This window comes from Oryctolagus cuniculus, chromosome 4 (genome assembly GCF_964237555.1).
Source record: "Oryctolagus cuniculus chromosome 4, mOryCun1.1, whole genome shotgun sequence".
Taxonomy (NCBI): domain Eukaryota; kingdom Metazoa; phylum Chordata; class Mammalia; order Lagomorpha; family Leporidae; genus Oryctolagus; species Oryctolagus cuniculus.
The window spans coordinates 122,690,337-122,708,312 of NC_091435.1; the positions used below are offsets into that span (position 1 = coordinate 122,690,337).

At 41.7% G+C, this 17,976-nt stretch overlaps 1 protein-coding gene across 3 annotated transcripts in view; it reads right to left on the reverse strand.

The window, feature by feature from the left end:
• The window catches only part of RSRC1 (arginine and serine rich coiled-coil 1), a 453,198-nt gene that overhangs the window by 430,012 nt on the left and 5,210 nt on the right, over positions 1 to 17,976 (reverse strand). The window lies entirely within an intron of this gene.

The window sequence follows — 17,976 nt, forward strand, 5'->3', positions numbered from 1 at the left end:
CCCACACGGGCGCCAGATCTAGTTCAGATGTTCCACTTTCGATCCAGCTCTCTGCTAATGCACCTGGGAAAGCAGTGGAAGATGGCCCAAGTGCTTGGGCCCCTGCACCCTGCTTTGGGAGACCTGAAAGAAGGTCCTGGCTCCTGGCTTCAGCTTGGCCCCGCCTCAGCTGTTGTGGCCATTTGGGAAGTGAACCAGTGGGTGGAAGATCTCTCTCTCCTTCCCTCCCTCTCTCTCTCTCTCTGTAATTTGGCCTTTCAAATAAATAAAATAAATAAACAAATAAAAAAAATAAAAAGCTATTGCCTGGGACGCCAGCGTCCGATATGGATGCCAGTTTGAGTCCAGGCTACTCCACTTCCAGTCCAGCTGTATGCTAATAAGCCTGGGAAAAGCAGAAGACGGCCCAAGTGCTTAGGTCCCTACACCTACACGGGAGACCTGGAAGAAGCTCCTGGCTCCTAGCTTCAGTCTGGCCCAGCCCTGGACATTGCAGCCATCTGCGGAGATCTTCCAGTGGATGAATGGATGGAAGATCTTTCTCTCTCTCTCTCTCTCTCTCTCTAACTGTGCCTTTCAAATATATAAATTTTAGAAAAAAAAAACCACTTCAAACAAATTTCTGTTACCATGTTATTATTTAAAAAATTATTTAAAAAATATTAAAGTAAGATTATAAAAAAAGGAGCAGGTCCAGCTCTCTGCTATGGCCTGGGAAAGCAGTAGAAGATGGCCCAAATCCTTGGGCCCCTGCACCCACGTGGAAGACCCAGAAGAAACTCCTGGCTCCTGGCTTCAGATCGGCACAGCTCCGGCCGTTGTAGCCAGCTGGGGAGTGAACCAGCAGATGGAAGACCTCTCTCTCTCTCTGCCTCTCCTCTCTCTGTGTAACTCTGACTTTAAAATAAATATATAAATCGTTAAAAAAAAAAAAAAAAGAGGAGCAGATAAAGAATAGCGGCAGGTGTTGGGGCACAGCTGGCTAAGCCTCTGTGAGGACACCGACATTCCCTATCTGAGTGTCTAGTCTGAATCCTGGCTGCTCTAGTTCCCAAAAAGCTTCCTGCAAATGTGAACCTTAACAGGCAGCAGGTGATGACTGACCAGGGAGATCTAGATGGAATTCCTGGTTCCTGGTTTCAGCCTGGCCCTTCCCTGAACGTTGCAGATATTTGTAGAAGGAACCAGTAGATGGAAGATCTCTCTCTCTCTCTCTCTCTCTCTCTGTCCCTCCATCTTTCAAACAAATAAAAATAAAATACACTTTTTAAAAAAAGATTAAAGGAATAAAGAGTATAAATTCACAAAGAATAAGAAAAAATAACAGGAACAGTAGACAAGATATGTCAACAAATTTTTAGCAAATGAAAAACAGATGAAGGATTTAGAGCTAAGAAAGTTGAATATCAAACAACTGAAGAAAATTCTAACAAGAGAAAAGCCAATTCACATAACAAACTTAAGGAATTTGAGATTCCAAATACCATCAGGCACAGTGAGGCATGAAAGTAAAAACAAGAGAATTGATTCAATTTCTATAAAAAGAAGTAGTCTCCTGGGTTCCCTCCCTCATCATCCTACCTAGCCAGGTAAATACTCTTCCCAATCCCAGCAGGAGAGGAGATTTATAGTGGGGAGGGGTGGTAAAAATAAGTCAGTGAAGTACCAGGTTTAAGAGCACAGTTAAGGAGGGGTCAGGGGGTGGGGTAAAGCTACACCAGTGACAAACACATCCCATGTAAGAACCAAGTCATGTCCTGGATGCTCCACTTCCACTCCAACTCCCTGCTAACATGCCTGGGAAAGCAGCAAAAGATGGCTCAAGTGTCTAGGCCCCTGCCACCCATATTTAAAACTCAAATGAAGCTCCTGGTTCCTAGATTAAGTCTCGCCCAGCACTGGCTGCTACAGCCATCTGGAGAGTGAACCTACAGACAGAAGATTCTCTCTCTCTCTCTCTGTATGTGTGTGTGTCTCGCCTTCTTGTAACTCTGACTTTCAAAATACATAAATCTTCAAAAAAGGCATGAGGTGGGGAGAGAGGTGTCAACCTAAAAGCTGAAGTAACTAAACGAGTCTACATTCTAATGGTAAAAACCATAGCTCTCTGTGTACTTGGACCTAAGAACAATGACGCCAACTGTATATCCTAGGAAGAAAATAAGGATCTTCCCAGCAAAAACTAAAAAGTCCCCAAAGATAAGACCAGGCCCCTACCCAATCACCACAAAATGGAAGCCCTAACCTTAAACATATTTAACTTTTTTCTGTAAATTTTTTTCTGCTAACTTTTTAGTGAATATACAACAAAAGATAACCATAAGATGAAAGCAATAATCATAAAACAAAACAAAAAGAAACAACTTACAGTAAGTAAACTAGGAGTATGCAGAAGAAAATTTCCAAAAGAAAAATCACAGTTAGAAGCCTCAGAAATGTATGAGAAGACAATTCAGAAAACAAGAATAGGAGAAACATTCAGAGAACAAGGAGACCCTGAAATTTAAACAAAGAGAGTCCGGCACTGTGGTATAGAAAGTTAAGCCTCTGCCTGCAGTCTTGGCATCCCACTTGGGCAGCAGTTCAAGTCTCAGCTGCTCCACTTCTGATCCAGCTCCTTGACAATGCACCTGGGAAAGCAGTGGAAAGTGGCCTAAGTGCTTGGGCCCCTGCACCCATGTGGGAGACCTGGAAGAAGCTCCTGGGTCCTGGCTTCAGCCTGGCTCAGCCCTGGCCATTGGAGCTATTTGAGGAATGAACCAGCAGATGGAAGATCTCACCATCTTTCTCTCTCTCTCTCTCCTCTCTGTATCTTTTTCAAATAAATAAATAAATCTTTAAAAAAGCAGAAACCTTATTTTTTAAAAAAATTAACAAATGATAAATAGTATTTTTTAACATTTATTTACTCATTTGAAAGGCAGAGTGACACAAACAGGAAGGGAGATCTTCCATCGGCTGATTCACTTTCCAAATGGCCCCAACAACCAGAGTTGGGTAAGGCTGAAACAAGGAGCCAGGAACTCAACTTGTGTCTCCCACAAAAGGTGCCAAGCACTTGGCCATCATCTGTTGCTTTCTCGGGCCCATTACAAGGAGCTGGACTGGAAGCAAAAGAGCCAGGACTCTTAGATGGTCTAATATGGGATGCAGGCACTGTAAGCAGTGGCTTAACCCACTGTGCCACAATGCTAGCCCTGATAAACAATGTTTTAAGAACACAATAGGGTTAGAAAAAGTTAAATAACTTAAAAGAATGTAGAGAGTAAAAGAGACAACAATAAAAGAAAGATAGAAGGTAAAAGAGGAGCAATCCTGAAGGTCCAATATCCAATTGATATACAATCTGCAGGGTCTTAGTCCACCTGTACAAGGATGGACTGGGTCCGAGGAAAAGTAAGTGTGCCGCTCACCCGTTCCCCAGCCTCCTGATCCCGGAGACAATCAGCCGCAGCAGGGAGTCAAGTCTAGCAAGGACTCGTTTATTTCGTGTGTAACAGAGCCTTTTACAGCACAAAACTGCAGAGTCATTGGGGCAGGGCATAAAGACCAACCAATCACTTAAAGGGTCATTTTACGGGGCAATTTTCATAAGACTGGCCATATGTCTATACACTTGATATCAGTTGTTGCCACTTCTCCTGATGTTGTGTAGCCAATTTGCTTTAGTGGTAAACAACTTTGGATTCCGCCCACCTTACTTCTTCTGGGCACCATCTTTGAATTGCTTCGTGTAACTAATTTCCCCACACAATCCACAAAAAATGAAAAATTATCCATATCCATATATATATATATATATCAAAACAATTTTCAAAACTGGAGGCCATGAGTTGCCCTAAGTCTTTAGGACAACAAACTTTTAAAAAGAAGTACACTGGCGCCGGTGCTGTGGCACAGTGGGTTAAAGCCTTGGCCTGAAGCGCCGGCATCCCATACGGGCACCAGTTCAAGACCCAGCTGCTCCTCCTCCGATCCAGCTCTCTACTATAGCCTGGGAAAGCAGTAGAAGATGTCCCAAGTCCTTGGGCCCCTGCACCCACATGGGAGACCCAGAGGAGGCTCCTGGCTCCTGGTTTTGGATCGGCGCATCTCCAGCCATTACAGCCATCTGGGAAGTGAACCAATAGATGGAAGACCTCTCTCTCTCTCTCTGCCTCTCTGCTTCTCTTCTCACTGTAACTCTGACTTTCAAATAATTAAAATAAAATTTTAAAAAACTATTAAAAAGAAGTACACCAAACACATCTCATTTAAAAAGTCAAATACCGGGGCCGGCGCTGTGGCGCAGTAGGTTAATCCTCTACCTACGGCACCAGCATCCCATATGGGCGCTGGTTCTAGTCCCAGGTGCTCCTCTTCCCATCCAGCTCTGTGCTATTGCTTGTGAAAGCAGTAGAAGATGGCCTAAGTCTTTGGGCCCCTGCACCTGCATGGGACACCCGGAAGAAGCTCCTGGCTCCTGGCTTCAGATTGGCGCAGCTCTGGCCATTGCTGCCAATTGGGGAGTGAACCAGCAGATGGAAGACCTTTCTCTCCATCTCTCGCTCTCACTGTCTGTGGATCTATCTCTCAAATAAATAAAATCTTTAATAAAATAAAATAAAATAAAAAGTCAAATGCCAGAAACAAAAAAGATCATACAAAGAAACGTCTAAAGAGGAAAAAACAGTAAAGAAAACGCACACAGACATATGGCTTTTCAACAGCAACACACAAAACAACTGAGACCCATCTTCAAGTTCTGACAGAAAATTATTTTCAACCTACAATCTATAGCCACCCAAATCATTGACTGGTATGATTTGAAACATCAAAGTCTCGAATAACACCTCACATTCACCCTTTTTCGGGAAGCTACTGGAAAGTATACTCCATCAAAAGGAAAGGATATGGGCCGTTGCTATGGCAGGTAAAGCTACCACCTGCAGTGCCGGCATCCCATATGGGTGTCTGTTCATGTCCCGACTGCTCCACTTCTGATCCAGCTCTCTGCTATGGCCTGGGAAAGCAGCAGCGGATGGCCCAAATCCTTGGGCCCCTGCACCTGCATGGGAAGACACAGAGGAAGCTCCCGGCTCCTGGCTTCGGATCAGCACGGTTCTGGCCATTGTGGCCATTTGGGGAGTGAACCAGCAGATGGAAGACCTCTTTCTCTCTGCCTCTCCTTCTCTCTCTGTGTAACTCTAACTTTCCAATAAGTAAATAAATCTTTTTAAAAAATATCAAAAGGAGAGGATAATCAAAGAAAGAGGTACCTTTCTCTGAAGGGAGGAGAGAACTTCCACTTTGATTATGGCCTTGTCTAAATAAGGTCGGAGTTTGTGAACTCAAGAGGCTTCCATAGACTTGGCAATTCATGACAACAGCTTCTGGTGATTCCTGACATCATACATAAGAGTGTCAACTGGTAAATCAACATCAGGAGTCACTGTGCACTTGCTCCCCATGTAGGACCTCTGTCCTTAATGTGTTGTACTATGTGAATTAATGGTAAAACTAGTCTTCAAACAGTACTTTATACTTTGTGTTGAAATCTTTACTTAGTATAGAATTGATCTTCTATATAAAAGATAATTAAAAATGAATCTTAATGAAGAAAGAGATGGGAGAGGGAGTAGGAGATGGGATCGTTATGGGTGGGAAGGTGGTTATGGGGGGAAGAACTGTTATAATCCAAAAGTTGTGCTTTGGAAATTTATATTTATTAAATAAAAGTTAAAAAAAAAAAAAAGGAGAGGATAAGCCAACAAAGAAACTAGATCCAGGATGGAGCCAAGATGGCGGAATAGTGAGGGCGCGCACCGATAGTCTGGGAAAATTTAGTTTAATAAAAGTGGAGTTACAGTAGCCTCAGAAAAAGGATCAGGAAAAAATTGCAGAGGAAACTCTTCCGGATCTAGTGGCTGTGACTCGGAGGACCTACTGGGAAAACAAGGTCACCCACCATGCGGAAGCCGAGCCGTGGGAGCGGCAGGGTCTGCGCACCAGTGCAGGAAGGGGAGTGGATGTCACATAGACACCAGCAGGGAGAGCAGGGACGCCCAGGGCTCCGAGTCCACACATCGGCGCTGGAAGGGGAGGTGAGCTCAGTAACCCAAGACATTGGCGGGGAAACAGCGGTCAGAATCTAGAGGGGAGCGGGAAAGTTCACCAGACTGACTACAGGAGAGAAGAAAAAAAAAAAAAGGTGGGGGGGGTACTGGTACAGATGAGTTTCTCTCTAGTTTCTCTCTCCGCCAACCTTGCAAAGGCGAGCAAGAGACAAAGGGCAGGCTCCACTCTGGATATACATACCAACAGAGGAGAGCTAAGGAACTGAGTGGCTACAATTCAGTAGCCTAGGCAACCCAGTAGGAGTCCAGAGGAGAAACAGAGCCGGCACAGACTCTTCGAGTAGAAGCCAGAGATCGGAAGCTAAATACCATCAATTCTGCACAGCCGTGCGGTATTACTTACCTCCTGAATAAATAAATAAAATAAATAAATAAATAAATAAATAAATAAATAGAGAGAGATTTACCACGCATAACCTGAGGGTGTCACCTTTGCACACCCGTAACCCGGAAAAACCAAGCAGAGCTCTCAGGCCACACCCATCTCAAGCCTCCAAGGCTCCTCCAACAGCAGGCAGTCCACTTAACACAGACATAGTATAAAATAAAAAATAAAAAAAAACGCACGGTGAAGGAAGAAGAATTAACAATGCCAAGCAACAAACATAAAAATCGAGGGAACAAGATCAACAATGACACTATGATGCTTCCAAATAAACAAAACACCCCAAACCAAGATTATGAAGATGATGAGATAGAAGAAATGTACGATACGGATTTCAAAAAATTTATGATAAGAACATTTAGAAGTTTTCAAAAGCAAATCCTTGAACTACAGAAATCCTTATTGGACAGGATTGAAAATCTCTCTCGTGAAAATGAAATTTTAAGGAAGAATCAAAATGAAACGCAGAAACTAGTAGAACAGGAAAGTGTGATAGTGAAGAGAAATCAAAATGAAATGAAGAGCTCAATAGATCAAATGACAAACACATTAGAGAGCCTTAAAAACAGAATGGGTGAAGCAGAAGAGAGAATATCGGACTTAGAAGACAAAGCACAGGAAAATATACAGCCAAACCAAAGAAAAGAAGAGGAAATTTAGAAATCTAAAAAATATTGTCGGGAATCTACAGGATACTATTAAAAAAAAAAAACAACATTCGAGTTCTAGGAGTTCCTGAAGGCATGCAGAGAGAGAAAGGATTAGAAGGCCTTTTTAGTGAGATACTAGCAGAGAACTTTAGAGGTCTGGAGAAGGACAGAGACATCCTAGTACATGAAGCTCACAGAACCCCTAATAAACATGACCAAAAGAGATCCTCACCACGACACGTTGTAATTAAACTTACCACAGTGAAACATAAAGAAAAGATCCTAAAATGTGCAAGAGAGAAACGTCAGATTACTCTCAGAGGATCTCCAATTAGACTCACAGCAGACTTCTCATCAGAAACACTACAGGCTAGGAGGGAATGGCAAGACATAGCACAGGTGCTAAGAGAGAAAAATTGCCAGCCCAGAATATTATATCCTGCTAAGCTCTCATTTGTGAATGAAGGTGAAATAAAGACCTTTCATAGCAAACAGAAATTGAAAGACTTTGCGGCCACTCGTCCGGCCCTACAAAAGATACTTAAAGATGTGCTACACTCAGAAACACAAAAACACGGCCATCAATATGAAAGAAGGTAAAGGAAGAAAACCTACCAGTAAAAGAGCATGGGAAGCTCAAAGCATATAATAGAAAATATCTCCGGGAAAATGGCAGGGCAAAGTCACTACGTATCAATAGTCACATTAAACATTAATGAACTTAACTCTTCAGTTAAAAGACACCGTTTGGCTGATTGGCTTAAGGAACAAAACCCAACTAGTTGTTGCCTACAAGAAACACATCTCTCTAACAAAGATGCATGCAGACTGAAAGTGAAAGGTTGGAAAAAGATATTCCATGCCAACAGAAACCAAAAAAAAAGCAGGTGTAGCCATATTAATATCAGACAAAATAAACTTTAATACAAAAACTGTTAAGAAAGACAAAGAGGGGCACTATATAATGATTAAGGGTTCAATTCAACAGGAAGATGTAACTATTATAAATGTATATGCACCTAATTACAGGGCACCAGTCTATTTAAAAGATATGTTAAGGGACTTAAAGGGAGATTTAGATTCCAATACAATAGTACTGGGGGACTTCAATACTCCACTCTCAGAAATAGACAGATCATCCGGACAGAAGATCAACAAGGAAACAGCAGATTTAATTGACACTATTGCCCAAATGCATCTCAAGGACCTAGAAAAACTGCAGCAAACCAAACCCAAATCTAGTAGTAGAAGAGAAATAATTAAAATCAGAGAAGAAATGAACAGGATTGAATCCAAAAAAACATTACAAAAAATCAGCCAAGCGAGGAGCTGGTTTTTTGAAAAAATAAACAAAATTGACACCCCATTGGCCCAACTAACTAAAAAAAGAAGAGAAAAGACCCAAATCAATAAAATCAGAGATGAAAAAGGAAACGTAACAACAGACACCACAGACATAAAAAGAATCATCAGAAATTACTACAAAGACTTGTATGCCAGCAAACAGGAAAATCTATCAGAAATGGAAAGATTCCTGGACACATGCAATCTACCAAAATTGAACCATGAAGACATAGAAAACCTAAATAGACCCATAACTGAAACAGAAATTGAAAGAGTCATAAAGGCCCTCCCAACAAAGAAAAGCCCAGGACCAGATGGATTCACTGCTGAATTCTCCCAGACATTTAAAGAACTAATCCCATTTCTTCTCAAACTATTCAGAACAATCGAAAAAGAGGGAATCCTCCCAAATTCTTTCTATGAAGCCAGCATCACCTTAATCCCTAAGCCAGAGAAAGATGCAGCACTGAAAGAAAATTATAGACCAATATCCCTGATGAACATAGACGCAAAAATCCTCAATAAAATTCTGGCCAATAGAATACAACAACATATCAGAAAAATCATCCACCCAGACCAAGTGGGATTTATCCCTGGTATGCAGGGATGGTTCAACATTCGCGAATCAATCAATGTGATTCATCACGTTAACAGACTGCAGAAGAAAAACCATATGATTATCTCAATAGATGCAGAGAGAGCATTCGATAAAATTCAACACCCTTTCATGATGAAAACTCTAAGCAAATTGGGTATAGAAGGAACATTCCTCAATATAATCAGAGCAACTTATGAAAAACCATGGCCAGCATCCTATTGAATGGGGAAAAGTTGGAAGCATTTCCACTGAGATCTGGCACCAGACAGGGATGCCCACTCTCACCACTGCTATTTAACATAGCTCTGGAAGTTTTAGCCAGAGCCATCAGACAAGAAAAAGAAATTAAAGGAATACAAATTGAGAAGGAAGAAATCAAACTATCCCTCTTTGCTGATGGTATGATTCTTTACTTAGACGATCCAAAGAACTCTACTAAGAGACTATTGGAACTCATAGAGGAGTTTGGCAAAGTGGCAGTATATAAAATCAATGCACAAAAATCAACAGCCTTTGTATACACAAGCAATGCCACGGCTGAGAAAGAACTGCTAAGATCAATCCCATTCACAATAGCTACAAAAACAATCAAATACCTGGGAATAAACTTAACCAAGGACGTTAAAGATCTCTACGATGAAAATTACAAAACCTTAAAGAAAGAAATAGAAGAGGATACCAAGAAATGGAAAAATCTTCCATGCTCATGTATTGGAAGAATCAACATCATCAAAATGTCCATACTCCCAAAAGCAATTTATACATTCAATGCAATTCCAATCAGGATAGCAAAGACATTCTTCTCAGATCTAGAAAAAATGATGCTGAAATTCATATGGAGGCACAAGAGACCTCGAATAGCTAAAGCAATCTTGTACAACAAAAACAAAGCCGGAGGCATCACAATACCAGATTTCAGGACATACTACAGGGCAGTTGTAATCAAAACAGCATGGTACTGGTACAGAAACAGATGGACAGACCAATGGAACAGAATTGAAACACCAGAAATCAACCCAAACATCTACAGCCAACTTATATTTGATCAAGGATCTAAAACCAATTCCTGCAGCAAGGACAGTCTATTCAATAAATGGTGCTGGGAAAACTGGATTTCCACGTGCAGAAGCATGAAGCAAGACCCCTACCTTACACCTTACACAAAAATCCACTCAACATGGATTAAAGACCTAAATCTACAACCTGACACCATCAAGTTATTAGAGAACATTGGAGAAACCCTTCAAGATATTGGCACAGGCAAAGAATTTCTGGAAAAGACCCAGGAGGCACAGGCAGTCAAAGCCAAAATCAACTATTGGGATTGCATCATATTGAGAAGTTTCTGTACTGCAAAAGAAACAGGAGAGTGAAGAGACAACCGACAGAATGGGAAAAAATATTTGCAAACTATGCAACAGATAAAGGGTTAACAACCAGAATCTACAAAGAGATCAAGAAACTCCACAAAAACAAATCCAACAACCCACTTCAGAGATGGGCCAAGGACTTCAACAGACATTTTTCAAAAGAGGAAATCCAAATGGCCAACAGGCACATGAAAAAATGTTCAAGATCACTAGCAATCAGGGAAATGCAAATCAAAACCACTATGAGGTTTCACCTTACCCCGGTCAGAATGGCTCACATTCAGAAATCTACCAACAATAGATGCTGGAGAGGATGTGGGGAAAAAGGAACACTAACCCACTGTTGGTGGGAATGCAAACTGGTTAAGCCACTATGGAAGTCAGTCTGGAGATCCCTCAGAAACCTGAATATAACCCTACCACACAACCCAGCCATCCCACTCCTTGGAATTTACCCAAAGGAAATGAAACTGGCAACAAAAAAGCTGTCTGCACATTAATGTTTATTGCAGCTCAATTCACAATAGCCAAGACCTGGAACCAACCTAAATGCCCATCAACAGTAGACTGGATAAAGAAATTACGGGATATGTACTCTTCAGAATACTATATTGCAGTAAGAAACAATGAAATCCAGTCATTTGCAACAAAATGGAGGAATCTGGAACACATCATGCTGAGTGAATTAAGCCAGTCCCAAAGGGACAAATGTCATATGTTCTCCCTGATCGGTGACAACTGACTGAACACCAAAAAGGAAACCTCCTGAAGTGAAATGGACACTATGAGAAACGATGACTTGATCAGCATAGCCCTGACTGTTAATGAACAACTTAATACATTATCCCTCTTAGTATTTTTTTTGTCTGTTCTATTTAATACAACTGGTTTAATTCTGTAATTAATACACAGTTATTCTTAAGTGTTGAAATTTAACTGAAATGTGATCCCTGTTAAACATAAGAGTGGGAATAAGAGAGGGAAGAGATGTATAATTTGGGACATGCTCAAGCTGACTTGCCCCAAATGGTAGAGTTAGAAACATACCAGGGGATTCCAACTCAATCCCATCAAGGTGGCATGTACCAATGCCATCTCACTAGTCCAAGTGATCAATTTCAGTTCACAATTGATCATAATGAAAGGACTAAGAGTCAAAGGGATCACATAAACAAGTCTAGTACCTGCTAATACTAACCAATAGAATAAATAAAGGGGAGAGTGATCCAACATGGGAAGCCAGATACACAGCAGACTCATAGAATGGCAGATGTCCTAAACAGCACTCTGGCCTCAGAATCAGCCCTAAAGCCATTCAGATCTGGCTGAAAAGCCCATGAGAGTATTTCAGGCATGGAGAACAGGTCTTCAAAGAAGGAGGTACCTTTCTCTGAAGGGAGGAGAGAACCTCCACTTTGACTATGACCTTGTCTAAACAAGATAAGAGTCGGAGAACTCATGACTGGAGCATAGGGAGATTACTGATGCCATAAACAGGAGTGTCAATTTGTAAAGTCAACAACAGGAGTCACTGTGCACTTACTCCTCATGTGGGATCTCTGTCCTTAATGTGCTGTACATTGAGATTTAATGCTATAACACGTACTCAAACAATATATTTCACTTTGTGGTTCTATGTGGGTGCAAACTGTTGAAATCTTTACTTAATGTATACTAAACTGATCTTCTGTATATATAGAAAATTGAAAAATGAATCTTGATATGAATGGAAGGGGAGAGAGAGCAGGAAAGGGGAGGGTTGCGGGTGGGAGGGAAGTCATCGTGGGGGAGGGGAATGCCAATGTAGTCCATAAGCTGTGCTTTGGAAATCTATATTCATTAAATAAAAGTTAAAAAAAAAAAAAAAAGAAACTAGATCCAGAGGGGCTGGAGCTGTGGCGTCGTGGGCTAAAGCCTCTGCCTGTGGCGCCAGCATCCCATGTGGGAGCCAGGTCGAGTCCCAGCTGCTCCTCTTCCAATCCAGGTCTCTGCTATGGCCTGGGAAAACAGTGGAAGATGGCCCAAGTGTTCAGGCCCCTGCACTCCACTTGCAAGATCTGGAAAAAACTCCAGGCTCCTGGCTTCAGACTGGCCCAGCTCCAGCTGCTGCAGCCATTTGGGGAGTAAACCAATGGAGAGAAGACGTCTCTCACTCTCTCTGTCTGTAACTCTACCTCTCAAAATAAATAAATAAAATATATATTTAAGAAAGAAAGAAAGAGAGAGAGAGAGAAGGAAGGAAGGGGGAAGGAGGGAAAGGAGGAAGGGGGGAGGGGGAAGGGGAAAGGGAGGGAGGGAATGAGGGAGGGGGAAAGGGGGAGGGAGGGCGGGAGGGAGGGAAGGAGGAAAGAAGGGAAGGAGGGAAGGAGGAAAAAAACCATATCCAGAATCTAAGCACTCTAACACTGAAGACAGGTAAAATGGCCCACGAGGTCAGCAGACCTAGGTATAAAGGATATATCAGCAAAAAACAAACAACAACTCTTGCCTGGAGAAATTTACACTTTTGTGTACCTGCAAACCTACAAATGTGACTGGAGACTCTTAGGGGTCTCTACAACCTTTTCAAGGGATCCAAGAGGTCAAAAGTATTTTCACTATAACACTAAAACATGATTTGTCTTTTTTACTGATTATTAAGAGCCAGTGGACAAAACTGCTGGTATCTCAGCACAAATCAAGCCAGAAGCATCAAACTATTCTAACAGTCATTGCATTCTTCACTGCCACACAGTTTTTTCAAAAGGCAGGATGTCCTTGATAAGCCAGTAAAAAACATTAATTTTACTAAATTTGAATCCTTGAGTATATATCTTTTTAATATTCTGTGTGATAAAATAGAAAATACATGTAATTTCTGCCATATACTGAAGAATGATAGTTATCTGGAGAAAAAGCACCAGTGCAACTGAATTACAAATTCAAGTAGCTGTTTTTATTATAAAACACTTTTTTTTTAAAGAACTGCAGAAACTATGATCATTCAGACTTGGGCATTTGGCAGATCTTTCCTCAAAATGACTAAACGGCTTTTACCACAAGGAAAACTAATACAGCTTTTGTTCTCAGCAGTAAAATATAAGCTCTCAAGCAAAATTTTCAACTTTGGCTAATGGTATCTGCTACCGTGAGACTAACAGCTTCCCAGTACTTAGACTTCTTTGGTGTCCAGTGCTGTGTTGCAGCAGGTTAAGCTGCTGCTTGGGATGCTGGCATCTGAGTGTATGGTTTGAGTCCCAGCTAATGCACACTTCCACTCCTTTGCTCCAAATGCTGCTAATGCACCCAGAAGGCAGTGAATGACAGCTCAAGTACTTGGGATTCTGATACCAATGTGGGAGACATGGATGGCATTCCTGGCTACTGCCTGTTGCAGGTCACTAGAGATTGAACCAGCAGATGGAAGATATATCTATCTGTCTACCTTCCTCTCTTCTTCTTCTTCCTCCCTCCCTCCCTGTCACTCTGCCTTTCAAATAAATAAATAAATGTTTTTATTTATGTAAAGCTGCTGCCTGCAGTGCCAGTATTGCACAATGGCACACGTTTGAGTCCTGGCTGCTTTACTTCCGATCCAGCTCCCTGCTATTGCCTGGGAAAGCAGGGAAAGATGGCCCAAGTCCTTGGGCCCCTGCACCTGTGTGGGAGACCTGGAAGAAAGTCCTGGCTCCTGGCTTCAGATTGGCCCAGCTCAGGCCCTTGCAGCCATCTGGGGTGTAAACCAAAAGATGGAAGACCTCTGTCTATTTCTCTCTGCAACCTAGTAACTCTGCTTTTCAAATAAATAAATAAAATAAATCTTTAAAAAAACTTAAAATTTTAAGATCACTAGTGATATTACAATTGTGAATTTTTCATACATAATAAAGAGTGTAAACAATAGAAAAGTATACCTACTTCAATGAACCAGTATGTTTCCATTGGCTAACGCACAATGTCAGAAAATCATGCAGAGGTAAAAGTCATCACAGCATAGGACAGACCAACAAATTTCAAATAAGTGTAGAAAAGATGATCCATATGGTTTCAAATATCACATCATAACTATTCTTCTTGAAATTACTACTTACGAAGTTTTGGTGTAGTGGCAAAAAATTAATTATCTGAAAAAGTTATTGAAACACTACCTTTTCCAATAACATACCTGTGTGAAGATGGATTTTTTTCACAAACTTCAATGAAAGCAACTTATCTCAGTAGATTGCATATAGAAGCATATATGAAAATTAAGTAGTCTTTTATTGAGCCACACATTGGAAATTAGAGAAAATGGAAAATAAGTGACACTTTATTGTTTGTTTTGTTTTAGAAAAGTCATTTTTCATATCTAGTATGTTACTTGCTGCCATGTAATGAGATTATTATTCAGTGAATTCGTAACTATTTCAAAATGTTCTATTTTAATTACCAACAAGGTAAATATTTACAAATTTAACTCAAATAAATAAAGGTTCTTGGGAGTCTTCAATTTTAAGTGACGTAGACAACTTTTTTTTTAAAGATTTATTTATTTATTTGAAAGTCAGAGTTACACAGAGAGAGAAGGAGAGGCAGAGAGAAATAGGTCCGCCAACTGCTAGTTCACTCTCCATTTGGCCACAACAGCTGGAGCTGCAGGCAGTGGCTTAACCCCTTGCGCCATAGTGCCAGCCCCTAGACAACTGCTAAGACCAAGAAGGTCCGGGCCTGCCCTCTGGTGTAGGGAATAAAGCTGCCGCCTGCAGGGCCGACATCCCACATGGATGCTGGTTTGAATCCTGGCTGCTCCACTTCTGATCCAGCTGCCTGCTAATGCACCTGGGAAAGCAGCAGAGGATGGCCCAAGTCCTAGGGCCCCTGCACCCACGTGGGAGACCCGGAAGAAGCTCCTGGCTCCTTGCTTCAGACTGCCCCAAATCCAGCCACTGGGGAGTGAACCAGCAGATGAAAGACCTCTCTTGTCTCTTCCCCTCTCTCTGTAATTCTGCCTTTTAGATAAATAAATCTTTTTTTTTTTTTTTGACAGGCAGAGTTAGACAGTGAGAGAGAGAAACAGAGAGAAAGGTCTTCCTTCCGTTGGTTCACCCCCCAAATGGCCACTACAGCCGGCGAGCTGCGCTGATCCAAAGCCAGGAGCCAGGTGCTTCCTCCTGGTCTCCCATGCGGGTGCAGGGCCCAAGCACTTGGGCCATCCTCCACTGCCTTCCTGGACCACAGCAGAGAGCTGGACTGGAAGAGGAGCAACCGGGACAGAATCCGGCGCCGCAACAAGGACTAGAACCCGGGTGCCAGCGCCACGGGTGGAGGATTAGCCTAGTGAGCCGCAGCACCGGCCATAAATAAATCTTAAAAAAAAAAAAAAAAAAAAAAAAAAAAGCTAAAAAGCTAAGAAGATTGAGGATCACTGTTCTAAGGTATTTATAGCCACTCCCATTTCCCATTTATGTCCTACTTACTAAGAGACTGTGTAAGGCATTAAGAATAGAAAAAAAAGGAAGGGAAATACATTCAATTCTGTATCATGTTGGTAACCAAAAGAACAACAGAAGATGTTTATAAATTGTTCTTTGTTCTAATTATAAACAACATAATTCATTATCCACAACAGACAATTAGTTGATTATATTTAAGCCAGAAAAGTTCATGAAAGATACAAAAATCCTTCCTTAGGGTAACCAACTAAAAAACAACAAAGGCTATAAAGTCACTATCACAAAACTATAAATATTTCCTCAAGTTATACATTTACATTTCAAAAAAAAAACCATAGTGAAGAACAATTAATCTCAATAAGAGAAATAATAAGCCACCACATTTCTTCGTTACAGTTAACTTCAAACATTTATTCCTTATTTCTAATAAAGATGAACTCTTTACACATAACTCCACTGGTGAAGTGGAACGCATAGTAAAGTGGCATAGTAGGTAAAGCTGCCACCTGCAATGCCAGCATCCAATACAGGTGCCAGCTCAAGTCCTGGCTGCTCCACTTCCAATTCAGCTCCCTGCTAATGTGCCTGGGAAAGCAGCGGAAGATGGCCCAATCCTTGAGCCCCTGCATCCATGTGAGAGACCCAGAAGCAGCTCTACTGGGGCCATTTGAGGAGTGAACCAGTGGATGGAAGATCCCTCTCTCTCTACCTCTTTCGCTCTCTGTAAGCTCTGCCTTTCAAATACATAAATAAACCTTTAAAAAAAATTCTCCTATTGCAACTAATCTTAAAAATTAGCACACCTTTTATCAATGACACAGAATTTCCCAAGAGTTTGAAAATAAAAACAAAGGGCCAGTGCTCTGGCATAGCATGTAAAGCCACCGCTTGCAGCGCCAGCATCCTAAATGGGTGCCAGTTGAAGTCCCAGCTACTCCACTTCTAATCCAGCTCCCTACTACTGTGCCTGGGAAAGCAGTGAAAGATGGTCCAAGTGTTTGGGCTTCTGCACCCACGTAGGAGACCCAGAAGCTCCTGGTTCCTGGCTTCAGATCTGCCCAGCTTCGGCCACTGCAATCATTTGGGGAGTCAACCAGCAGATAGATGATCTTTCTCTCTCTCTCTCTAACTCTGCCTTTCAAATAAATAAAATCTTTTTAATAATAAAATAAAAACAGAAAATACATGTATACATATATTATTAACCCTATTATGTAAGTTTTCCAATTCACAAGTTAACTTTGCTGAGACTGGTTGAATTGGTAAGGTCAATAAACAGACGGATTCTTCAATTTAGTCATTTTTTAGTCCTCTGATTGAACAACAGACAGTAATCAGGTGCTCTCCTTAGCAAGAATCTTTGCATTCAAAGAAAGTGGGTATTGGGGCCAGCACTGTGGAGCCCATAGGGGCAACAGTTTGTGACCCATCCGCTCCACTTCTGATCCAGCTCCCTGCTAATGCACTTGGGAAAGCAACACAAGATGGCTCAAGTGCTTAGACCACTGCACCAACGTGGGAGACCCTGAAGAAGCTCCTGGCTCCAGATCTGCCCAGCTCCAGCCTTTATGGCCTAAAAGGAGTGTATCAGCAGATGGAAGATCTTTCTGTCTCTCCTCTCTCTGTAACTCTACCTCTCAAATAAATAAATAAAATCTTAAAAAAAAAAAATCAAACCTCAAATGTCTGCTTCAGGGGCCAGTGCTGTGGCGTAGCAGGTAAAGCCACCACCTGCAGTGCCGGCATCCCTTATGGACACCAGTTCAAGTCCTGGCTGCTCCATTTCTGATCCAGCTCTCTGCTATGGCCTGGGAAAGCAGTATAAGATGGCCCAAGTCCTTGGGCCCCTGTACCCACGTGGGAAGATCTGGAGGAAGCTCCTACCTCCTGGCTTTGGATCAGCGCAGCTCCTGCCGTTGCAGCCAACTGGGGAGTGAACCAGTGGATGGAAAACACCTCTCTCTCTCTCTCTCTCCCTCTTTCTCCTTCTCTCTCTGTGTAACTCTTTCAACTGAATAAATAAATCTTAAAGAAAAAAAGATGTCTGCTTAATTCTAATACATTTTTTTAAAAAGTGAATATTTATAAACTCTAAGACTAGA